The sequence below is a fragment of the Eulemur rufifrons genome, chromosome 16, assembly GCF_041146395.1.
Source record: "Eulemur rufifrons isolate Redbay chromosome 16, OSU_ERuf_1, whole genome shotgun sequence".
NCBI lineage: Eukaryota > Metazoa > Chordata > Mammalia > Primates > Lemuridae > Eulemur > Eulemur rufifrons.
Genome location: NC_090998.1, coordinates 23,751,825 through 23,779,202, shown reverse-complemented (window position 1 = coordinate 23,779,202; position 27,378 = coordinate 23,751,825). Strand labels below are relative to the sequence as shown.

General features: G+C 36.7%; 1 protein-coding gene across 6 annotated transcripts in view; it reads right to left on the bottom strand.

Annotated features, from left to right (window-relative positions):
• RASSF8 (Ras association domain family member 8) overlaps positions 1–27,378 on the bottom strand; it is a 111,544-nt gene that overhangs the window by 29,222 nt on the left and 54,944 nt on the right. For 2 of the 6 annotated variants that reach the window (XM_069491691.1, XM_069491693.1), the window contains exon 1: positions 3,623–3,903. The exons of the other annotated variants lie outside the window; for them this stretch is intronic. The gene's annotated coding sequence lies outside the window, so the exon portion shown is untranslated. Of the gene's footprint in view, positions 1–3,622; positions 3,904–27,378 lie in introns of those variants that run through there. 6 annotated transcript variants of the gene reach the window in all.

The following is a 27,378-nucleotide window of genomic DNA, read 5'->3' as shown; positions in this document are numbered from 1 at the left end:
ATCTGGAGGTGGCCACTCTCCCTGTGCTTTCAAAGCACTAGGGGGTTTTGTTTCATCGTGGTAACCATTGAAGTGCCTACCTGCCTAACTCATCTGATTCCCGTATTACCCCTAGAACCCCTCTGCACAGTGACTGACACAGAGTGGGTGTACCGTATGTGTTTGGTGAATAACACAGGTACTAGCTGTACAGGATAGAAACTGACAGAGTTCATGCTTAACTGGGGTAAAAAAAGCATAATATTAATGAGAATTCAGGTGATATAATTGGCATTCAAGTATTTTAAGCCCAGTAAAGTCCTTTGCTATTGATTTAAACTCCTAGAATAAATGTTAAATCTTACTATTAATTGATGCTACTGTGAATAAGATACCACATTGTAAAATTCGTAAAAATATATCCCAAGGCTATATCTAAAGAAGGAATATTATTGTTCTAATCTATAATACAATTTGTGGTTCCATATGATCTTAAATAAAGCAGTTAATTGAAATAATTTATGAATATTTTAAAATACTCAGTGAAAGGAAATGCTCAAGTAAATCATACTTATAAGAGCAGGCAGAAAAATAATGACAAAAATATCTAATGTAGCTTAGAAATGGAAAAAAAAAATCAGTATAGTATAAAATTCTCCTGACATAGCTGTTTCTTTCTTAACACTTTCTCTGATTCCCGTATTCCTGCAAAGCATTTTCCTCCCTAAAAAGAAATAAATCAAAATGGACCAAATGTCATCAGCTGATAAGAAATACATGGTTCACCCTATTAACTCAGAAGGTTTTGATAAAAAGAATGTAAGGAATCTAATGAAATCAAAACAAAAGAATTGATAAAGTAAACACCACAGACTTTTCAAGCCATTTTCAGATTCTGGTTTATAAATTATCTATCTGAATAACTCACCTGAGATTATGAAGACAAACAGACCCATAGATGGGCCTGTGATTAACATTCTCTCCCATTCCTAAGCTTGGGAATACATAAAGTGAACACAAAACAGCAGGTGCTCTTTTTCCAATTCTTTCTTAAAATACATTGTTTTCTCAGTTGATGAGTTTTTAAATTGCTGTTTTTCCTTTGAGCTGGAGAAAATATAAACTAATCTTTTTTTGATTTGTAACTATATTATTTCAGAAAAGAATTACATTAAACAAATACCTTATTTCATTTTTAAAATCAGACTAAAAATTTCAAAACATTTACAATAACTAGCAGTTCATTCTTTCAGTGTGATTCTGCCATAAATAAAAAGTTGTTAATTAAGTTTTGGATATCTTGAATTTGCAAGGGCAATACCTATTTCTGTAGAGCTATCCAGCAAAATTATAAATTTGCATCTAGAACTGAGAAGATCGTACAACACATCAAATTATCACAGAGGTGACATAAAGTTATAAAACTCATTTAAGTATATGCCACACCTTAAAAAGCAACTCATTAGTATTATTATACAAATTCATATCAGTTTGTTCTGTGCTTCCATTTTAAGACTGATCTAGGCTTGGAATTTAGTATTTTAATGTGTGTGTACATATGCATGTATGTAGATATATATGTATATGTGTACACAAATTCTGCTTCTTTATCATTTAAAGTAGACATCAGGGTTTCCCCTTTCTCCATAACCCTCAGTCTTGGAAACATAATGTATACTCATTACATTAACTGTATCACCCTACAGGGTAAACTGTTCAAGTTACACAATCACCCGCTGTCAAAGCCAGGAGGTCTATGCATTTCCAATTAACTAGGTTTTCACCTAAGTAATAATAATAATTCACAATATAACAATAAATTCATAGTATTAATCCAACTGAGCTCCCAAAGACACAACATAGTGTAGACCTCTAAGAAACAAACTAAACAATGAAAAACTCTAAAAGCAGTATATATGAAAACTAATGTAAGAAATCCTCAGAAACTCATGGCTTTTGTTTCAACATGATAGATAACATATTCAGAAGAAAAGATGGATTAGATTATTAAATTTTAGACTATCAAAAAATCACACAGAATAAAACTATGCAAATCATGGTCTAACAAAATGAACTCAAATAATTATTCATCTTAATTCTATATAAATATATTCAGTGCTCAGAAAACAGTAAAAAGTCACAGTCCAATAAAGAGTCAGCAGTTATCTTACTAATAAAATGGGAATCAAGGATTCAAGGCCTACATAAAGTACTGCGGGAGAGGTGTGGGGAGAGGGGCCTTAGGGGAGCATTGTAGTAGGGACAGATGTTTTCAGAGTCAAGAGGGATTTCTCTGAAGCTATCAGTGGAAGCACTAGTAGAAGCTACAGGTGCTACTGACCTGAAGTCTGTGGCACAGTTAATCAGAAAAAACATTTCCCATCCTTTCCTGACCCTTACAAACTTCAGTCCATCATACTTGTCCTCCTCCAGGTAAGATGTCACTTCACCACTTCCCTTGGCCATCCCCACCCAATAACTTTCTGCCACATGTCCCACCTCACTGACATTAAGCCATTCTGGAAATTCTTTCTACTGTTCAAAATTTACTTAATGACAGCAGAATGGCTAAGAGAATCAAGTTGCTAATTTTTTTTTGGTCCAAATCCAAGGAACCAATTATTTGTGTTTAGCTACGGAACCAAAAATCTTATGCTAAGAAATTCTAATTTCTTTTTCTAAAATCAAGAATACTAATATATTTAAAGTTATGATTCAACAACTAAAAAAAGGTAAAAACAGGGATTACTAAAAATAAAACAAAAAAGTCAACGTTTAAGTGAATCTAATACTCATGTGTTGAAAGAATGATCAAAATCAAAAAAAATGAAATTATAATTTAATTTTAAATACATGATGTGATTCACATGCTCTATTATAGTACTACTAGGGCCAGACGTTCAGTAACATGGTTATTTAGAAAAAACACAAATGACAAATATTCCTTTTCTTTTTAGTTATTTATTAAATATAGGCAAATCCATTGATTTCTCTAAATCAAGCCATTAGTTATACCTTTTATTTAAATAAATCCACTCAAGAAGTAAATAACAAGTAAAAGCAAAAATCTTCCCCTGTCATAGGGTGATTCCCTCAAAAGTAATATGGTAAGAACAAGGAATAAAAATTCATACTATTAGAAAAATCAATGGAAGATGACATGAAAATCATCAACTACTAGTATTCTTAACATACTGTTAAGTTTTACACAATGGTAAATAGGTTAAAATGTGAGAATAATTACAGCTCTGAGATAACTCTTATTTTTTTCCTCTGAAAAATTCAAAGTGTTGACTAGTCTTAGATAATTTACAAAGTTAGGCAAAGCAGTTATCACTATTATTTTGTAACATCTACCCCCTCCCCAAACACCAAACAGATGAGATTAACTGATTTACTCAACAGTTAAGGTGCAAGAACTTAGGTCTCTTAGACAAAGAACTCAGGTCTCTGATCCTTGTCCTCTGAGGCCCAACCTCACCAGGAGTCGACCACAGAAATCAGAACTCTGCCCACATGCACTGCCTAGACTCACTGCTAAGGAACAGAGAAGTCACGTTCCACCTGCTGAGGAAAAACCGAGGAATGAGGATTATCCTATCTACTTAGCAAAGCTAATTCTTCTGGGAATGCTGTGAGTCACCTTAAGAACTCACCTTCTGGGCCTGACCTGAGCAGTACACCAATTTCATGGGAATAGGATCCCCACTCACAGCTGTGGACCACGTCCCCAACCCCAATCACAGAAACATCCATGATGCCCCCTCCAGTTCTGCGATGCTAATGTTTCACACTGTGAATACCAATAAAACAGTTAACAACAACAAAAAAAAAGATAATTCAAAACCAAACTTCAAGAATATAAACATTTTCTAGAATAATAATGGAAAAAGTCCTACATATGTAGGAAGAATAAACAGCTGTGAATGTTCCACAAAGCTCTAAGTAGAAAAGACTGACACAGACCTGAGTGATAGCAAGGATTTGTCCTTGAAAACAAAAGAGTAATTTATCAGGGCAATAAAATTCATTGTGAAGACACTAAAGTCAAATTAAATAAAACCAACAAGAGACAAAACAATGTCCTAGTTTTGTGCACTGGGAGCTGAGGCTTCACTGAGCACTAATTATAACTGGTTGGAGACCAAGAAAATTAAACATGTTCCCTTTTAAACGTACGTGTGGTGTGTGTATGTGTGTGTGTTTTACCAAGAGCATTTCAAAGAACAAAGCATTTTGAATTATTTTCCCAAATTAATATTGCAAATTAAAGAGTTTATATAAGATTTTTTTTTTAAATGTGCCTTGGGTTAACAAGTGATGAAGAGGTACACTGAAGATATATTTAAAAGCCAAATACCTAGTTCTATAGTTTTGGGCTTTTCAACATGACTCAGAAGCTGGAGTTCTAAATGCAAATTATAAAAGCACGTAAGTAATTTTGCAGGATCTGGGGTGTTCATAACTGAAAATATAAAATGCTTTCAAGGAAGTTGTCAAAACCACACATTTTTATTGTATTTATTTTTTGTAGTCTTCATTTGCAATTTTTACTTCTAGCCAGTTTTATTTCCAGAAGGACTGAGGATGTTTTTCTGAGATTTCAATATTGAAACAAAGCTTCACTCTAAGAATAAAGGTACCAAAAGCATAGGCAAGACCCTGTTCAGAGAGCAAACTATTTTATTAGAGTGGCAATAGGTCCCCCAAAGCGCAGATATCACATGCAACCCGTGTGCCAACGCCAGTTTACAATCACAACTCAGTGTAACTGTGATGGTGGGGGTGCGTACAGGACAGAAAGACAATACACCAAAGAGGAAGTGACAGTGTAGGTACACATGGCACCGGCACTCAGCTCAGTCCCCGAATTGCGTGGAGCTTGATTTAATACATATCTGATTCTCTCTCTGTCCTCCTTTAAATCGTTTCACACTCACGCTGGTTGGGACATTATTTCCCTTTAGTCTCTGACTTGGGAAGGTGTGTTGTGACCATTTAGTGGCAGCTCTTGGTTTCAGGACACAGCCACTCCTGTGAAGCTCTTTCCCCTGCAACCCATTCCAGTGTCTCCAGCACAAACCCCCTCCACCCCTACACAAAAGCTAGAGGGGCTCGAGGAAGTACTCAGGGAGGTTCACTGTCCATGCTATGAAATATATTTGCTTGTGAAAATAATTACCTGAATTAACTGCGCTAGGCTTGTTATTTCAATGCTAATCAGATTGCTGGTTATAAATGTCTAATAAGAAAACCCAAGAATATTATTAATTAAATGCAATTTGGCAATAAAATGTTTAAAAATGGGATGAAGATTTTGACGAAAGATGTAACAAAATGGGATCTTGCTAGTAAAAACATTATAAACTCTACCCTCTTTCTAAAAATACCAAAATAAAGTGTGCAAAATACAAAAACTATGTGAAATAATTTGTATGAAATTTTAAATTTATTTGTATAGCATTTACTTTTTCAAGAGCGTTCCAAAGGGAGTGAGGGGTGGAGCTGGCTGTGGCAAAGATCCACCCAGGTGACAAAGAGCATTTTATTACTGATAATGCCTAGAATTTCTGAACATGGTGATAAGAAAAGAAGGTCAGCTTTTAGGACTCTAGGTCAGTTTTGCTGTTTGCAAATTGTCTCCAGACAATACTCCTCTCATTGCCTACACCAGGAGACACTGCCTGCTCCCTTGCCCTTGATACACCACTGTTAAGGTGTTATCCAAATTCAGTCTATGGCTTTTATATTCATTGCGCAGACTTTTTTCATACAATAAAAGAAGATTTAAAAAAATTATCAGGCAACCAGCCAATGCTATTAGTAGAAAAAGTAAACTCTGATATAAATGGGGGGAAAAAATCCATCAACTTCCTTCCTATCACTTAGATAGTACTTAATCATACACATAGTGTAATACACACTTTTTTAAAAAAATTCAAGCTACCAATCTTCTGGGCTAAATTAAATATTAGTTTCACAGTCATCTTGACTCTTTTAAAATAAAAATAAAAATAAAGATGCCTTACATTGAAATTTTAAAAAATGGAGCTGCTCCAAATAGCCTATATATGAAAATAACTTTCTACAAAAAGTAATAAATATTAAAATAAACATCAAATTTCCAACAATAACTGAACCTAAATTTTTGTTAAATCATTTTCTATTTATTTCTCAGCAAGAATTTTTCAGTTCAGGGAAGAGAAGCCATTTTGCCAGAGGGTTTAAGACAGATCTATAAACTGAGTCACAGATATCCCCCCGACCTGCCCTGCAATTACAGAAAAATGATTCACAAAGAATATTCAGGCTGTTTCTACCATTGTTGATCTAAAAATGTATTATGTCAGTCGTTTCTAACTCCTGTCATAATGTGGGTCCAGAAGCAAGAAGAACACCACAGAAACTCCAGAAGCCTTTTAAGGAAGATACCAGACATTACCTGAGTTAAATGAAGCCATGTAAGTCAGTACCAACTTTCTGCACATTCCACTCATTTATTCTACATTAAAATGAGAGGATGAAGTGGTTTCTCACCTTTGTTTCCTTCCTACTTTTCTTTGCTGCCTATTGAAAGAAGGTAATTTAAACCAAGGAAAACAATGCTACCCGCACGACACAGCTTCGTCTGCGTCGGTGTGCTGTACTCCAGAGCTGTACCCACACTCACTGCAACAGAGATGGCGCATCACCAGGCTGTTTATCCCATTTTTGTCTTAAGAAATTCTCCCACCTGGTTCACTTTAGTAGTTCTTTAGCAGCAGTTATATGCATTTGAAAGACTACAGACCTGCAGCGCTTGAACGGATCTAGAAATCATCTAGGCCAGGGGTTCTCCATCTGCTCTCCAACTCCAGCACCAGAAGGTTCCTGAGCACCCTGACCAACTAACGGCTGGGATCGGGGGCTGTGGGGGTAGGAGTGAGGGGAGATTTGTCAATACCCCTAAGTCCTCGGGGGCAGAATGAAACAGTCCCATGTTCTGCCTAGGATTTTTATCATTCTTACTATTTACAAAATTAAAACTCATTCTTTTCAGTGGGAATTGATCAAGCAAATAATCTTAGGAAATAATTCTTCACTATTCTTTTCGGTCAGGCTAAGTATCTCCTATTCCTTTTCTGCCTGCATTTACTTTCCATATTTCCAAATTAAAGGACAGCCTGCTTTCTACATCCTTACCACAATGCATGAATGAAGGGAGGGGAACTCAAGCAGGGGTGGGACAAGATCCAAACACAGCAAAATTATTTATTACATCTTTTCCATGTAATGTGCCCACTATAATGCATGATATTAGATGAAGATTTTTTTTTTAAAAAACCCATCTAACACCATAAGCAGATTCACTGACAAGCTGAGATTCATTGTAGACTGCTTTTACCTTTCTAGATACTTTCTGTCACATTTTGGTTTTAACTTCTATGTGCATTAGTCACTGTAAATTATACCTTATTTTTGAGATTTATAATGATTACTCTGGTGTTTCCCTATAAACTTCAATGGACATTTTTCCACTTGTCCAATACCACTGATAAAAATCATTAGCCCCTAGAGGTAAGGCTAGTTAATGAGCTTCTTTTCTAGGCTGCACCAAGGCTCTGACCCCTTATCTGTGGAAATGACTTTCGGGCCAGTTTTACTCTTGTATAGTAAATTGTAGGGTCTGGTGATAGTCCCTATTTCCACAGTTGGCTTAGAAGAATGCCACTTGGGCTAGAAACAGAAGAACTTATTTACACAGTTAACATTTCTTTTTTTAAAAAAAGTATTCATTTTGGGGGAAGCAAAACGCCAGAAAATACTGAAAAGATGAAAAGATAAAGCCATCCATGACTTCACTCCTCCAACCACAAGGACTCAGACTCAGTCTAAAGATCAGATACTGTGACAATTTCTTCATTTTAGATTCTTCCCTCAGCCCAAACCCATCCAAGAACAACCTAATTCATTCCCACTGATTCTCTCGCTCACTTACTTGACATTAATATGCACCTGGGCCTCTCTTGCTTGCATCCATGAATGTTCCTCACTAACTCTGGGATGACGTCCATTCCTACTGTTTCCTGCCTTGCTCCAGCCCCCTCTTCCACTGCTTCCCCCTCTGCGAGGGGCCCCATCTCCCACCCCACCGTGAGCTGCTCTCTCCCCTGGAAGGCATTCCTCCTCCCACACTCCCTAGCTGCCTCCCAGCCCCCTCACTGGGGTCTGGCCCACGAGGTGGAGGCGGAGGGCAAGGCAGCAGCAGACGCCAAGTCCTTCCTCCCTGCCCCGCACATCTAACGACTCAAAGTCACCCAATGAAGTAAGCTGTTCTTCTCATCCCCAGCTCACAAGTGAGGACCTGGAGGCTTTGAAAGCTGAACTAACTTGGTACAATACGGCTAGTGTGAGATGGAGCGAGGATCTGAAGGGAGTCTCACTCCAGAGCCCTTGGAGAGTGGCGAGCCTGACAGGGACCAGGCAGGTTTGCACACGGAATGCAAAGCAACAGTTTTCACCTCCACAGAGAAATATGTTTTTAAAAATTTAATACATAGCCCTTTAAGTTTATTTCTATGAGGATAGATAATATTCATGTTCAGCTTATGTCTATCATAAAAAAAAACAAACAGCCCTTTGTGGAATTCATTCTTTTTCCCTCTAAAATAACAATCTGGACATTTATATTAATGTCATTTTTCTAGAGAACCCACTTACATTCTAGAAAATGTTAACGTGTTTTGGCATGAGAGAATAAATACTTTACTAGGCTTGAACAAGGAATATAGTAGAAAAACATAAGAAGATATGGAAGATCTCACTATATTTGTAATTTTATGTTGTGAAAACAAAAAATGCTATTAATATAAACAATCTGTGGTTTTTCTGTTATGACCTGAAAGATCATCATTTTTACCTAGTGTTTTAATACTTACATGAACAAATATCAAACTCTTTTGATCAAAGAGCGCCACCGTAGTCTGCAATGGCCTGAGAACAGAGCCACACAGTTTTGGAGATTACGTGGTCTCCAACTGATGCCACTCAGTCTCATTACAGAGTATTTACGGTTCAGCTGAACTCTGTAGCAACATTTTAAAAACCGGCCTTTTTTTTTTTTTTTTTTTTTTGAGACAGAGTCTCACTCTGTTGCCCAGGCTAGAGTGAGTGCCGTGGCGTCAGCCTAGCTCACAGCAACCTCAACTCCTGAGCTCAAGCGATCCTCCTGTCTCAGCCTCCCGAGTAGCTGGGACTACAGGCATGCACCACCATGCCCGGCTAATTTTTTCTATATATATTTTTAGCTGTCCATATAATTTCTTTCTATTTTTAGTAGAGACGGGGTCTCGCTCTTGCTCAGGCTGGTCTCGAACTCCTGAGCTCAAATGATCCGCCTACCTCGGCCTCCCACAGTGCTAGGATTACAGGCGTGAGCCACCGCGCCCGGCCAAAAAACCGGCCTTAATATTTACCTTAGAGGAAAAGTCACATTTCAAGGATGACTGAAGTATCTACTTAGTTACTCCTTTAAAGCAGACAGGTCTGCTTGGAAACAACAAGATCAGATGTACAAATGGCTTTCTGCAGTACCTTTGTGGGTAAGAAGCACTTTCTTTTAACTGATTATGTAATATTTTAGCTTTGGTAATAAAAGATTCCAGATGTTTACTCTAACAGCTTTTGTAGACACACTGAGATTAATGTTACACACGTAATCACTGGTTTTGGCGCAGGGCCAGCCTGTGTGCATATGCTGTTTAATTATGTTGGCACTCCAGGCATTTCAAACATCAACAGAATTTCTCAGCTGATATTCCCATCACGAATCCTGCTTTGAATAATTACAGAAGGGTAAGGAAACTGGGCATTGTATATGCTAATGAAATCTATTTAGCTCTTTTGACAAATAAATTTGGAGGTTTTATAGATTAAAAATCTCTTAGGCTATAAATAGTAGTAGGTAAATATAATACAAAAACTGCCAGGAAACACTTTCCTCAGAATTCTTTGCTGCGTGCCAGTGTAAAAATTTCCAAATTCTTTTCTGTTATTTTTCTTTTTTCTAAAAATTCATATGTCCCAAGGGAACCTTTGACTAAGTCATGAAAACTTCCCAAGAGTCCTAGAACTTGACTTTGGTTTATAGTTCTCTACACAAACAGTGCTAGAAGTTTGTTTTGTACAAACATTCCTAAGTTCCTTACCTAGATGATTTTGAACAACCTGTTATGCATACAAAAAACATACGGACACAGAATTTTGATTTATATTAACGACTCCAATTCCTCCCACTTCCTTTTTGGGAAAATGAAGCAGCAACATATACAATATTCCCACAAACTTTCTAAAAGACACTTAGAAGTTTTGTATGTGAAAATGCAAAATGAGTAAATCATCACAAGAAAGGGTGAACTGGGCTGATGAAGTGTTACAAACTATCTTGGACCTTTTCGGTAAAACTAAGCTCAATGGAAAAAATCCCTAATCAGAAAATTTTCCAGATATAAAGTTTCCAAGCATCCCAAGACCATACCTCTCTTAAGTCAGTCGCTACTTCTCCTGGCATATGGAAAGTTTCCTTCATGACATAATGCACGTAAATTTAAACTAGACACACAGAAACATACATTTCAGTAAAGTATGTGATAATGGGAAACTTAAGGTATTTTGGTAAATTTATTTGGAACATATTTATAAGTAAAACATATTCGTTGGATCAAGCAATTTGAAGCATCTCCTCAGATTTTTCAGATTTCTCTGAATGAGGAATATTTTCAGTAATGATGAGAGTATTTGTAGTTTTACATTGGTGGCTGCTATTGAAATTTCCATTCAACACTTTTTTTCCTCTCAGGTTCTCCCATTCTCACTCAAATCCCTGAGATTCCACTTAACAAGTGCCTTTAGAAGCAGGTAGCCATTTCCTAGTCCTTTACTTTAAAATCTCTCAGACCATCAACTGTTTGACATTCTTACTACCAACAGCAATGGTTAAAAACCCTTAATATCTCAGATCCTCATAATTTTAGAGCCACTTACGCCTTTCGTCAATCAACCTGGCACACTGCCCTCAAATCCTACTCTTCCCTCAGCCCAGCTCAAAATCTGTTTATACCTCTCTCATGAACGCATCACAAGTTTAACAAAGGGTAGCTGACCCAGTTCAAGAACTCTCTTCTGACTTCACACCATCATGAGGAGGAAAGATGGAAACACAGTGTAACACAGAGCCAAAATATACTCTAAGGATCCAAGAAAGTGATGGTGTTAAAACAAACAAACAAACAAAAAAATCTAAACAATCTAGCATCTTTGGGTATTGAAATTTTAAAGGTTTGGCAATTGGCAAAATCAAAGTAATCCAGAAATCTAGCACAATGTAACCCCACAAAGTTGACATCCAAGGCAGAGAAACTGTAATGTTGGCAAACTCAAAATATAGAAAATAGCTTGGCATTTTAAAACACTTCATTAGTAGACTGGCAGAGTACCATAAACCATATATGCCGGGAAAAAAATGAAGGGGAAAAAAGTCTACGAGTTAATTTGGCACCAAGCTACTAGTTGTAAAGGAAAGGTTTCTGGACTGTTGACTCAGGCACTAGATCACTGTAAAGACTCTTCATTTATACTGAAAGCAGCAATAGTCAAGCTGGTCAGAAATCAGACATATTTAAGAGGTACTCCTGTATCTCCTTCTGTTGCAACTCACTATTTCTACGATCGTCTTGAAGGGGTCTGCAAGTGATGGGCTGCCACCTGTTTTTGTAAATAAAGTTTTAAGGGAAATAGTCAGGCTCATTCATTTATATACTGTCTATGGCCACTTACGTGCTATAGCGAGGGAGCTGAGCAGTTACAACTAACCTCAAAAACCAACCACTTGTCTGTACTGTTACATGTGAGGAAATACTTTTTGAGTCCTAATTCTGTTCCAGATGTTAATCTGGGGCTGCTTATCTACTAAAATGTAATTTTGGGCAAAAAAGGTAAGTTTGGAGATGTATATTTGGTTTATAAAAGAAAGAAGTTAAATATTACTCGGTTAAAATAACATGCTTTTTCTACTTCATTCAGGATAACGTGGGAATTTTCGTTTCATACCAAACCCCTCAGCACTTTGTCTATGGCATTAGTAATAGCACTGCAGAACATCACCGGCTATAAAAACAACTCTGTGTGTGACAGACAAAAACTCAATACTAGATCACAAAGGAACAGAATCCATCTTCTCTGGACAAGTGGTTTTAAAAAGTCACCCTACTGAACCCTACGGAACTTTCTTTGAAAACAAGTACAATTATGTGGAATGGATTAATTGCTACTTCTTACAGTTCCTCTACTTAGGATTATAAACCATGAGAAACAATGTAGATTTCCACTGTCACAGAAAAAATTTGAAAACCATGGCTCTTGAATAACAACAGGTTTTTCTTTTCTCTTGAACAAAACGTTCTTTTGATCATGGGAAAAACTGCTAAGAATTATTTCATCATTAAGTGATTATAATTAATCACTATAACATTTATCAATTACATATTAGGAAACAAATGAATTAAAATAAACTTTGAGACAATTTAGACATATTATAGCATAATCTACAACCCAAGAAAAAGACACTTTATCCTTTTGCCTAATTTTTAAAATTTATTTTTACCCTTTTCTTTAAAAAAAAAAAAAAAATGGTATGCCTCTTTGTAAGTTGCCCTAATTCTTTTTAAACAGAGTGAGACACAAATAACCAAACTAGCAAGGGCTGACATAAAAATAAAATTGACAATCTGGCTGCCATTTATTGACTGATAAAATGAGTTAAGGCTAAATATCTCTGAGGAAGCAATCCAATTAAATATTGGTTAGATGCTTGATTGAAAGACAAATAGTAGCCAGGACCATAAGTCAGACAGCATACTTGGAGACTGATTTTTTATTTAACCAGTAGGTAAATTTTTCTAATTATAATGGTTAAAATTTAAACCAACAGAGAAGTTTTAAGTTTTAGTAACATAAAGGAGTGCCAAGGAGATGGTTTTGTTCGTTAGAACAAGACATAATCGGTTAAGAAAATATTTTAGATCTTGAATCAAGGCCAATCACGAATACAGAGCACGGCTGGCAAGTAACAAAAGATGCAGCCTTTAAACACGGTGGCAAAAGGCATCTATTTACTTGGAATGAGTACATGGTACATCATAAAAAGTGACAAAACATGAACATATGAACACAACTTAAGCAGGGATGAAATAACCTTTCTGTCTCTTGAATTGGGGCTATGGTTTTAGCCACCAGAGGTCGCCCTTCCCCAGAGATATAAAAAGCAGGGCTTCGGAAGCACTTGTCACTCACAGTGTATTTGTTAAAGGGATACAATAAAAAAATACATGTGTTGGCAACATTCTTCTCTTTCCTCACCTAAAACACATTGAGGATGGACCCCCTCCCACTTTTGCTGATATACCAGTAATGGGGAACAGCCTGAGGGGCTGAAGTGATCTCCATGACAGAGTTGAGTCAAATCACTGAGGGGCTGGAGAGAGGAGGCAGCTCCCAGGAGAAGAGAGATTTCTGGACCGGTGCCATGGTAATGAGGGGCAAAGGACAGACCTGGGAGAGGTTTCCAGAATTTTTACTGTATTATAAATATAACCATTTCTGAACATTCTTCAGCTACATAGTGCAATAAAATTTTATATTGTTTTTTTCAATTAGTTTTGTATGTCAAACCTAAGTTTTGTCTACCAGATTTGGGTTTGGGGAAAAAAGCAAATTAGCCAGGGCTCCTTCAGTGTTCAACATATATCTTTACAATCAAATTGGAGAGAAAGACATCCTTAATCCATCATAGTGCCTTGCACAACATATACTCAATGAACACTCTTTCCTACTCATCCCACCTTACAAGGAGCTGACAACCAAAAGTTTCAACATCGTTAGTGTCAACCCTGTTAGTTAAGGGAGAGCACAATTCTATTTAGTGTCACTTACTTGCAGCTACAAGTCAGGGTAAAATTCAAGGGTTAGAGTGGTCAATAATAATTTCATGTACGTGGCCAAGGGACAATTCAGCATAGACACTTACGATTCCCAAGAGATTAAAACCTTCCAAAACAGAGTATTTCTTATTCCATGAAGCACCAAAGGAAATCCAAAGAAAAGGGTATTTAGTATCCCAGTAAAAGCCCCTAGCAGCTTGTGAAATACTTATCAGAATACAATGTTTTGTATTCCAACATATTACCAAATAAGGTGGTTGCACATCATTCTATCTTTTGGATAACTAACAACTTTCCCAACTACAAAGGCAAAATAAGTCCATTACAGAATATCCAAAAAATGGAAAATGCTTTGAGAAAATAGAATCACCTATAATCCCACAGAATATGGGAAAGAGAATGAAGTTCTGAAATATCTGAAAAACACATAAAAAATTAAATTTACACATGGTTTCAAATACCTTTAATTATAATTCATCTACATTCATCCCCAAATCAACCATAATGTGTCCCCTTTTTCAGCACGGGTGGGCCATGTCTCTTACTATTTACACCCTCCCTGCACCTCTGTGCTGTCCCTGGAGCATCCGTACTGCTGACCACTCCTTATACATGTTCTTTTGTCCTGACTTCTATGTCCTACTTTCCCCGGCTTCTTCTGCCCATGGAGACACTCCCCTCCAGTGTCCTGGGCTGTTATTTTTCAGGCTAGCATTAACTACTGGATTTCTGGCTCCATCCTTTATGGTTCTCATTCTACCCTTTCCCTAGGTGACCAAAGTCGCTCTCATGGTATCAACTACTAGCTACAGGTTGATGCGCCTAACATATAATAGGTGCTTAAAAACTGTTTAGTTTTATTAATGGCTTAATGATGAATGACTTTGAAATCTAGTCTCCAGGAAGTTCTCAGCTCCGTGGCCAGAGCCACACGGCATTAGCCTTATTCACCACAGTTGAGACTCGTAACTGGCTGGTTACTCACAGAAGCAGGTCAAGGCAGTGAATCATAAAAACATAACAAATACATATTTTATATGTTAAATTTTAACAAAATAAATTCCCATTTATCTGCCAATATTTTTAGAATCAAAGCCTTCTCTTTAAGGGCCTGCTGACCCTTCAGTATTTTTCTTGCCTAAATCACACTTACAGGGAATTATCTGTGCTATCTAGCTTCTGTCTGCTTGTTTAACAGGTTTATTGAGATACCACTAACATGTCACACAATTCACCTATTTAAGGTCTACAACTTGATAGTTTTTCATATAGTCACAAATTGTGCAAACATCACCACAGCCACTTTTGGAACATTCTCATTACCCAGTAAGAAACTTCACACCCATTCACACTCTCTCCCCATGTCCCACCAAAGCCCCAGCCACAGGCAACCATTAATCTCCGTCTGTCTCCGTGGATGTGCCTACTCTGGACGTTTCATATAAATGAAATCATACAACATGTGGCCAAGGTTCATCTGCGTTATAGCAAATATCAGTACTTCATTCCTTTTTATTGCCAAATAATATTTCATTATTAATGAAATTAATAATTTCACATGAAATATCCACATTATTAAATGTGGATACACCACATGTCATTTATCTATTCAGGACATTTGGGTTGTTTCTACCTTTTGGCTAGTATGAATAATGCTATGAACATTCATGTACAACTTCTTTCATGGATATATATTTTAACTTCACTTGTGTATACACTTAGGAGAATTATATGATAACTCTATGTTTAACATTTTGAGGAACTGCCAGACAGTTCTCAAAGTGGCTGTATGATTTTACATTCCCACCAACAGCGTATGAGGGTTCCCATTTCTTTATAATGTCACTAACACTTGTTATTATCTGCCAACTTAGTGGGTATAAAGCGGTATCTCATTTTTGTTTTGAATTGCATTTCGCTGAGTACTAACAATGTCAAGCATCTTTTCATTCACTTATTGGGCATTTGTATATCTTCTTTGGAGAAATGTCTATTCAGACCCTTTGCCTGTTTTCTAATGGGCTGTTTGTCTTTATTACTACTTAGCTGTAAGAGTTCTCACAGACTGTAAGCCCTTTATCAAATAAATTATTTGCCAATATTTTCTCCCATTACACAAAAGTTGTCTTTTCACTGTCTGATGGTATCATTTGAAACACAAGTTTTTAATTTTGATGATCTCTAGTTTACCTGATGTTTTATTTTATTGCTTGTGTTTCTGGTGTCCTATCTAAGGAACCACTTCTAACTCAGGGTCAAAAGGATTTACACCTAAGCTTAATTCTAAGAGTTTTATAGTTTTACTTCTTACATTTAAGTCTTTGACCTATTTAGGTTAATTTTTATATATGGTGTGAGAGAAAGAGTCAACTTCATTCTTTTGCATGTAGACATCCACTGGATCCATGACTATGTTTTTTCCTTTATTTCAGCCTTTTTTAATTTCTTTCAACAATGTTCTATAGTTTTCAGTGTATAACCTTTGTGATTCTTTTGTGAAATTTATTCCTAAGTATTTTATTTTTTGATAGTACTATAAATGGAAATATTTTCTTAACTTCATTTTTCATTGTTCACTGCTGGTGCATAGAAATACCAGTTGATTTTTGTATTCTGATCTTGTATCCAAGCAACCTGTCTTTCCAATCTGGATGCCTCTTATCTCATTTTCTTGCCTAATTGTCCTGGCTAGAACCTCCAGCACAATCAATAGAAGTAACAAGGGTGGAAATCCTTGTCTTCTTTCTGATCTTAAAGGGAAAGCAAAGCATTCAGTCTTTTACCACTAAGTAAGATGTTAGCTGTGTGTTTTTCTCAGATGCCATTTATCAGGTTGACAAGTTCCCTTCTATTCCTAGTTTGTGGAGTGTTTTTATCACAAAGGCTGTTGAATTTTGTCAAATGTCTTTTCTGCATCTATTGAAATGGGCATGTAGTTTTTGTCCTTCATTCTACTGATATGGTGTATCAGACTGACTTCTTTGGTATGTTGAACCAATCTTGAGTTCCTAGGATACATCCTACTTGACAGTAGTGTACAATCATTTTTACAGGCCACTGGATTTTGGTGTGCAAGTGTTTTGCAGAGGATTTTTGCATCTGTATTCAGAAAAACCATTGCTGGGTAGCTTTCTTGTAATGTCTCTGTCTGGTTTTGGTATCAGGGTAAATTCTGGCCACACAGAATGAGCTAGGAAGTGTGTTCTCCTCTTCTATTTTTCGAAGAGTTTTTATGTGAAGAATTGGTATTAATTCTTCTAAAATGTTTGATAGAACTTACCAGTGAATTCATCTTGACAGGAGCTCTTTTATTGAGTATTTACTCCAATGACATATAGTAATGTTACTCCAGTAAAAGTCTATTTCCCCTTCCCAGTTTTTGTGTCTTTATTATTATATATATTATATAAAGTAATATCTACATATTTTACAAACCCAATAATACAGTTATAATTAAATACTTTATAGAATTTTATGACTATGAAATGAGCTAAGTAAAAATAGCAAGTACATAGAAAGAATCTGGTATATTAATCTTATTTACCATTTCTGGTTCTCTTCATTTTTTCCTGTGGCTTTATCAGCTGGTGTAATTTCCTTATTCTGATACAACTTTGCATCCACCAATCTCCTTTGTGTTGGTAGTATGAAATATATTATATTTCTATCTTTGTAAGCCACAAAATAAAATTATATACATACTATTTTATGCAGTTTCTTTTTAAAACAGTTACTAGGAAAAAAAAACCCAAATGTGCATCTATCCTACCTTTCATGCTTACATAGTTACCTTTACCAGTGTTCCTTATTTTTTAATGGAAATTCAAATTACTGTCTGGGGTCACTTACTTCTAGCCTGAAGAACTTCCTTTACTATTTCTTATAATACTGGATCTGTTAGCAACAAATTCTGTCAAGTTTAGTTGATCCGGAAATGTCTTTCTTTCACATAAAATTCTTATTTGAAAATTCCTTCTTGGCTTTTTGAATATGTCATTCCACTGACTTCTGACCTTCACTGTTTCTGATGAGAAGTCGGCTGTTAATCTTATTGGGGTTTCCTTGTAAGTAACAAGTTTTTTTGCTACTGCTGCTTTTTAAGATTTTTCTCTTTGTCTTTCAGCATTTTTAGTCTGACATGTCTGGGTCTCTTTGTGTTTATTATACTTCAAATTTGTTGAGCTTTGTGGATTTCTGGATTAACATTTTCCATCAAATTTGCAAAGTTTCCAGCTGTTATTTCTTAACTGTTGGCTGACTGCTCTATTGTTTTTAACAATGCTCTGGGACATAACTTGCTCCACAGTCTCATCCAATTAAATTGGGGGGAGTGTAGGGGCAGGAGGAGGCAGTATAATTTGGCCAGTCTTTGAGGTTCGTTCTGACCTCAGGAGGGCTCTCCTTAGCTGCTCCTCTGATTCTTTTTTGTAAACTAGCTGGCCTATGGTTTAGCTTGTTGCTCTTAAAAGGAGCTAGCAGTCACCTCTTATTTGCTTACTACCAAAGTCTCCATTGTTTTTGAAAGCATCCTTAGGCTTGAATTTCCCTACACTGTGTTTCAAATAAAGTCAGTTCTTTTGGGGAGCATTTTGGAGCTCTCTGTTCTTACGGAATGCCTCTCTCATTGGCCACAATCTCTGTGCCACTGCTTTGGAGGCTTGGTAGAGGTAGTAGCCTCTGGTATTCTTGGCTTTTCCCAGTGTCAAACTTCTGCCTTAGAAGCAAGGTGGGGTGAGGACAGTTGGACCCCAGTATTCTAGACTTGCCATATCTAGGGTAAAGCCTCTGCGCTTATGAGTAGGGGCCAGGTGGAGGAAGGGACTCCATGACCTCTTTGCCACTCACAAAGAATTTAGGCTCTGTAATGAAGCTGCAGGGGATGAGAAATGCCAGTAGTGACAAACAGTATTTCCGAGTGACATACAGTATCCCTTTGTGGGATCTAAAAGGAGAGGAAGCCTGTCTTCTTAGCCACATCTCTTGGGAGTAAAACTTGTGTCATGCTGAGCTGGGAAGAGTGGTGGAGGGAGGGAGCATGTCTTAGTGCATTTTGTGTTGCTAAACCAGAATACCTGAGACTGGGTGATTTACAACAAACAGAAATTTATTGGCTCACCGTTATGGAGGCTGACAAGTCCAAGATCAAGGCACTAGCATCTGGGAAGGGCCCTATTGCTGGGTCATCACATGGCAGAAGGCAAAAGGGCAGGGGGGCAAATTAATCTCACACTTCATAAAGGTCCCACCTCTTAATACCATTACAATGGCAATTAAATTTCAACGTGAGTTTGGGAGGGAACAAACATTCAAACCATGGCAGAGTAAGCCATAGCTCAAGTGTAGGACTTGCTATTCTTACCAAGTTTTAGATTTTGTTAAATATATGCTTTTCCTTTGTTGTATGCCCATAGGACAATTTCACATCGCTTTAATTCCTTTAAAAAAATCATTTTCGGCCGGGCGCAGTGGCTCACGCCTGTAATCCTAGCACTCTGGGAGGCCGAGGTGGGCGGATCGTTTGAGCTCAGGAGTTCGAGACCAGCCTGAGCAAGAGCGAGACCCCGTCTCTACTAAAAATAGAAAGAAATTATATGGACAGCTAAAAAATATATATAGAAAAAATTAGCCAGGCATGGTGGTGCATGCCTGTAGTCCCAGCTACTCGGGAGGCTGAGACAGGAGGATCACTTGAGCTCAGGAATTTGAGGTTGCTGTGAGCTAGGCTGACGCCACGGCACTCACTCTAGCCTGGGCAACAGAGTGAGACTCTGTCTCAAAAAAAAAAAAAAAAAAAAAAAATCATTTTCACCAATTATGGCTATTTTGCTGTGGAGGAGGTCTATTCTGTGGAGCTTCTCATGTTGCCATTCTCAAAGTGGAGACCCAGTTTCTATATTTTAAGTGCAGAAAGAAGGAATAGCTTTTTGAAGTAATCAGAGTGAAGAACTGGCCTAGATATTCGAATTTTATTCCAATATTTATTATAAAAATGAATTATACTCTACATTTAGAATGTTCTAGGCACTGTCTTGAGTGCTTAGAAAATATTAATATATTTAGTCCTCCATAAGGTAGGTAGATTGTTTTATTACCCTCATTTTGTAGATGACGACAGATCCTCAGAAAGCTTTAGAAATCTGCCCAGATCACACAGCTAAGTGGAAAAGCAAAAGGTTTAAATAAAGGCAAACCAGCTCCACGGGCTGTGTTTTTTTTTTTTTTTTCCACTTTTTTTCCCCCTAGAAATAGATACTTAAAATTTGGTTCATAATATAAGTATATTTTTAATCCTGTTTTTACTTAGTATTATATGGTAGTCATTTTTTTAACCTTAAACTGTATTTAAAAATAGTTTCTAATGGTTACATAATTTTGTTCCATATTTCCAACTTACTTCACGTCCACAGCAGACTTCACATCTTACTGTCTCCTCACCATCACTGAAAATAAGATTCTCTTTTTTAAAAAAAAATGTTGTCAATCTCTTATGGTTGGTTTATTTTATATTTATTAATACATTCTATTTTTACACTTGTTTCATTGCTAAGTGAATTAGTTTCCTAGAGCTGCTATAACAAATTTTCACAAAATAAGGTGCATAAAACAACAAAAATTTTCCTTTCACAGCTTTGAGGGCCATAAGTCCAAGATCAGTTGCACTGAGCTGAAATTAAAGTGTTAGCAGGACCATGCTCCCTCCAACAGTTCTAGGAGAGAATCCCTTCCTGGCTTCTTCAAGCTTTTGGTGACTTCAAGTGTTCCTTAGCTTGTGACTGTGTCATTCCAGTCCATGCCTCTCCCATGGTCCAACTGCCTCATCATCTTCTGTCTCAAAATCTCCCTCTGCCTCTCTAAGCATAGACACCACGGCATTAGGGCACACCAAGATAACACAGGACAAGTTCCTCATCTCAAAATCTTTAACCAATTTATTTTGCTGCATAAGGTAATATTCACTCTTTTGCCCTATAAGGTGGTAAGAATATACTTGAGATGTACACCAAATGTGATCCTCACATTCATTTTCTTCCTTTTACATCTCAGACAAATGCCATTAAGCTGCAAATTCTAAGCTGCAGCCCTGAGGCACCTCCATAGACACAGTTTAAAAACCATTATCAATCAACGGATATCCAGAAAAATAAATTCCCCTTTATAAGTGAATTGTCTAAGTCACAGTTAAAAATGTGGTGTTAAAATCTAAGTAGTACATTTGTACCTAATCCAAACATTCCTTTAAAAAAAAAATAATACAGTGTCCTTCTGCAAAATGATAAAATCTCTTTCCACAACTAGGAATCCTTTTAAAATTCAAGATTTCTTTTTAAACTCAACTTACAAATGCACACACACTTTCAAACTTCCACACAAGCCTGTGCATGAAGAATATTTATGTCATTTAGTCTGTTTTGGGAGGCATAAGGAAGTTTAGGTTTGGTTGCACCAAAGCCATTTCTAAGACTTATGGCTATAATGTAATGAGATCACATTTTTCTTTAACATATAATTTCACACTTTTGCATGCAGATAGGTGCTGTACCTTTTAAGGCAGGCAATTTGGTTAAATATGTACTTACTAATTTTTTGCTACTTCCCAAAATATATTTGAGCTCCTCTTTTAGCAATTTCTTCTATTATCAGTTTATTACACCCACTGAAAAGTCCTATTGTTAATGGTCATACTTTCTTTAAAAATAGCTTTCCTAAACTCACTCATAAGCATTGAACTCAATACAGTCACCTTTTTTTTTTTTAATAAAACGCAAGCTTACCCTATGATCTGTTTTTGTTATTCCTAAGATTATTTTGAAAGAAGATACCACAATGGAATACATGCTGCCCAATTCCAGTGAGCAAGCCATCACCGATGCTGGCACGCTGTCTACAACCAATTGTGTCAAGCAGATCTACTGGTCATACTGGAGACAGTCTCCAAGGGACAGTTATGATCACCCCATAATAACCTGAGCAGATGAATTATCCAGTTGCCTTTGCATAATCTGCCCCATGCCACCAATGACCTAGAAGACTTCCTCTAAATGCCTACTTGATTAAAGGACAGCATGCCACTTCACCACTATGGCCAAGCCAAAACAGGTGGAAGTCAACAGTCTCACTTAGCCACAAGGACCAGACTCACCAGAGTTTTGTCCAGCTTTTGAGAAGAGAAAGGCTTATTAGGCAAATTTGGATATATCGACTCAAGCCACTCAAGCAGTAGTTACTCTAAATACCTTAACTGATTGCCAAGAGGCCAAGTCTAGAGCCAGATCGAATTTGCCAATGTAATCAAAGACTGTTCTGGTGGGCATGTCACTGTCTCTGGTTTGGCCCAGTACTCATTCAATGCCCTCTTTCCTCTGAGAGTGACATGGTACAAGAACAACGTAGGATCACCTTACATTGTTATGTAGGGAACGTTTTTCTTCTGATTCTCCCAACTATGTAATTTGTGGTCATTTTTAAGTTTTAAATTTCTAAGTTTTAAGTGTTCAGTTTTCTTACAACTTTATCAGTCTCTAAGAAATAAAAAACACATTCTCTGTTTGACTACTAGTGCTGGGATCCACCTTTGGTTTTATGAAATGTTCTTGTTTTTAGATTTTTTTTTTTTGCACATGAATTTTATTTCTGTTTGTCATTAAGAAATATTAAAGTGACATGTTATAAAATTTCAGTACAGTTATGTAATGGCAAGAATTTTTAAATTTAAAAAGTGGGTTTGTTAAAAAAATAAGTAACAAGGTTCTAGAGCTATTTCCAAATTATTTTAAGAATAAAGTCTTCACAGGCAGCTGCTCAAGCACCTGTGTAGCATTAATGTTTATATTCAAATGGATATGGCTAAGAAATATAATGAAATGAAGCAATCCTTTTTAAAAAATGTAAACAAAAACTGGCTTTTATAGTGACATGGTAATTCTCAATTACTTAAGACTTCATGTTCTCGGCCGGGCACGGTGGCTCACGCCTGTAATCCTAGCACTCTGGGAGGCCGAGGCGGATGGATCGCTCGAGGTCAGGAGTTCAAGACCAGCCTGAGCAAGAGCGAGACCCCGTCTCTACTAAAAATAGAAAGAAATTATCTGGCCAACTAAAAAATATATATAGAAAAAAATTAGCCGGGCATGGTGGTGCATGCCTGTAGTCCCGGTTACTGGGGAGGCTGAGGCAGGAGGATTGCTTAAGCCCAGGAGTTTGAGGTTGCTGTGAGCTAGGCTGACGCCACGGCACTCACTCTAGCCAGGGCAACAAAGCAACACTCTGTCTCCAAAAAAAAAAAAGACTTCATGTTCTCAAGACTACAGATATGCTCCAATTAAAAAGTATTAATAAATTTTATTGGAAGTCAAATAAATTCACATACCTCTTACAAACATTTCGGTAGAAGTGGAGTCAAGCTATCTCACTATCATAGCCCATGGAAAAGGGAAAGTTTTTTCATCATGAAAGATCTTTTAGGTTGTTTTGGCCATTAATGATTGCCTCTGGGGTCCAACTTCATTCTTTTTGCCAGTTCTATAAAAATGGAACTGGGCCCTTGAATATTTTTTCTTGGATAGTCATACCATGTGACATTTTGTCAAGACAAGGCACTGGGGAGATACTAGAGAGAGCAAGAGGACAGAGTTTTGCTTTCTGGTGTGCTTGTTCTGCACTCCTGTGGCATGGGTGGCTTCCCCAGGGTGCAGGTCCTGCAGCAAATGCTGTTTCTCTGGCGCCCAGCTCCCATGGTGTAGAAAAGCCAGCAGTAACCAATCAACAGGCTCCCTCAGTATCCATCTTGGGTGGATTTTTAGTGGAGTGCCTCTGGAAAGACACCTCTCCAGTAAGGCGGACTGCTGGTAACTTCCATCAACAAGGCACCACAGTGACTTCCTGATATCCAGCGAGCCATAGCTAGGCCCTCGCCAACATGATATGGATCTCAGTCCCAGGGGGCCCCTTCTTTGGGCATTCTGTCTCAGCCTTAGTAGTAGCGACTATTAAGATCATATTGTATAATATTGTATCTGCTAGCCCTATATTCTTTAGAGTTCTCTTTACCTCTTATCTATCAATCTCTAACTTCCAACCCCCTCTTATATTTATAGTCCTTTATATTTTCCCTGTTGAAATTATGACGTGGTTTCTCTCTCCTGACTGAAACTAAATTGATATATTAATACAAGTCTAGCAAAGGAATATGCAACAGGTAGTGCCATTTTCTGACTTTTCCTTGTGTACTTTAGGGTAAATATCCCTACTAACAATTAATAATACTAATATAAAGACAAAGACAACCAAAAAAATTTTAAAAACATCTTAGTTAGTATTACTATATAGATTTTTATTCCTATGTGAAAAACCAAAGAAAAATAAATAAGAATGTTTCCTCATTTAATATTCATCCATAGGAAAAAATTCCAGTTGAAAATATTAAAAACATTAAGCAAATACATTCATGGAAAAAAAAATACTTGCCTAGCTTGTGCACAGCAGAGAAGTAAAAAAAAAATTAGGTCACTTTTACAAACCACTAGAAATGAAAAAAAGGAAATTCTCAACTAATGAATGATCTTCAGAGAATATTTTCATCATCCTGTCTTGTTAATGTAAGTAAAAAATTACGTAAATGAACATCTATACAACAGGATACAAATCAGATAACATTATACACGAAAAAAGGGAAGAAGAAAATATTCTCACACCTTATTAAATGGACTGACCTGGACAACTGCCAGCAATACACTTTTCAAACAACTTAAAACTCTGAAAGAAGTCTTTGTTAATTTTTAGAAATTTTATATTTTATATTTATAATTACCTAAAAATAATTTGCTCATTCAGTATAAAACCTGCACAGAACTTTGCAATTGATAAAGCTCTTTCTCATAGATTCTTACATGTAGATAACAATATCAACAAAGACCCCTCCCCCTCCCAACTGCAGATTCCAAATTGCTACTTTCCAGAATAGATAGCAAAGATATGCGGATTAATTAAGGTAACAGAAAAAAAAAATCTGGACATGGGGACTACAGTCGAAGATTATTGGAAGATCTTAAAATCTCAGGCCAGGGAGAAGCTACTTTATGGACTACTATACTTATGGACTACTATAAACAAAGTAAAAAAAGCAAAGCAAAGCACTGGTTTTAGAACCATGGAGATTCACTAGATAATCCAAAACCAAAATGAAACAAAAACTAATCCAACAAATAAAAAACAAACAAACAAAAAACGCAACCCCAAAACATCCCTTAATAACTTCCTGGTTTTTAAAAATTTAAAACAAATAAAAATGAATGCATTTCCCAAGCGTTTCAAAGGAAGATAAGTTCTTCCTGCCTCCAGTTAAACAAACTCTTTAGCTGAAGGTTCTGACTCTCCAATTTTAGAGAATATGACTGCTTGACAGGCAAAATACAGGTTGAAAATAAAGATAAGTAGTGATTTGGCAACAAATTATAAACTCCAACTGGCCACAAGCACTTGAAAGTAACCGTTAGTCAGAGTTAGTGGGGTCTGTGATCACGGAGTTACAGAAAAGAATTGTCTTCTGTTTTTAGAGTATGCATAGCCAGGACCTTATCAATAAAGAAAAAAGAGAAACAGTATTTCTGAGAACAGGCAGAGTAAAATGGTAGAAACACAACTATTAAGTTATTATCCTTAATTTCATTTATTTTTCCAAAGCACATCCAAATCAGCATTTTTAACAACCCAATTATAGATCATCTAACTTTACGTATTATATATTTTCTTCCTCTTACAACATCACTACAAAAATAAGTAGAGATAATTTCCATTTCTTTGCAAACTGAGATAAGCAATTTACAGAATAATCTTACTTAACTTTAAAGATACACACAAAAAAGATAATTGGTTTTCCATGGCCTCATACATTAATCTGCATTAAACTTCAATCTCTTTGCTGGTCAGGTGGTCTATCAGTGGAAATATATTTTGATATAAATTATTTTCTATTTCTCAGTCTGTGTCTCAGATTTCAGAGGATAAAACTAAAGAGTATTTTCTAGAAATATAAACACTAAGCAGCAGGCAGGAATGGCAATTTATTATTGTCGGCATTACTGGTCTTTGGCTCCAACCCTGAGCCCTGTGTCAAGGTGCTCTTCCATAATCCTGCAGTGGGTGTAGCCCCTTACATCAAGGGATCAGATGAGAGACTGAAACATCTGCTTGACCATATATGGAAATTTTTTTAAATGCTGTTTTCAACTTAAGTACTGGTAAGGTCTCAAAGGAAAATGGACTAAAAAAAACCCAAAAACTGTAATTCTAATCCTAACAAGTTTTTACTTCCACAATAACAGCTATAATACAGAGTTTTAAATTCAATTCTTAAAGGATTAGTATTTTGATCTATAATTAGAATTTAATGAAGACTTCACAGCCAATTTCTGCTGATTGTATAAAAAAGATAATAAGCTCATCATAACAAACTCTGAGTATTGTCAAAATTTATTTCAAATACCCGTTTGAAAGAATTTTCATATAAATACATATTATACATCAGTAATCAACTTGCCTTAAAAAATTTTTTTACATGCAGATGACTTTTAATGCTATTATTAATAAAAATGGAAATGACCTGTATTAAATTCAATTGTTCTACACCAATCAAGCCTTATGTAGAAAAATGCTGTATGTTTGTTCTTCCTATGAAACAAAGCAATAATTTATATTATTTCCCCAAAAACATACTGGCCCAAATTCAACACACCACTGGAATTTGGGACAAAGTTAATACAGACACGTAGAGCCAAGGATAGCACGTATGTTTTTATCTTGCCTGCCAAGCCTGATGGTCTGAAAGGACTATCAGGCTCAGCACAAATACCATGATCAATCAATTATGTCTGCCATGGGTGTAGGTAACATACACATGACATATTTTACTACACCAGTATGGAAGTTGTTGGTTGAGCATACATACTAGTGGTCTGACAGCCCTAGGTTCAAATCCTGGCCCTACCACTTGTTAGCCATATGACTCCAGACAAATTACTAGTTTCCTTGGCTCTAAAATAGGAGTAATAATCCTTATATTTGTCAGGGCTTAATAACAATGAACATGAACACTTAAAACAGAACCTGCATGTAGTACTTACTTAATAAATAATAGCTGCTCTTAGTACTATTATAGCAGCTTGAGTTTCTCAGAATTACTGACTGATCACTGAATATGACGTTGAAACAGGCGGGTCCATGCTGAAATCAGCTGCTGGAGCAAGAGAGCTCCTGCTCAGCAAGTCACTGCACATACAGCGCCAGCCAGCTGTGGCTGCATCTGCTGACCAGAGGCACAAGAACACAACTTCACAAAGCAGGAAAGGTCCACACTCTCATATTCCTCAAATCAATGCTACAGGCCTGAGTTCGGCCACCAAATACAGAAATGTGCCATTTACTCTGA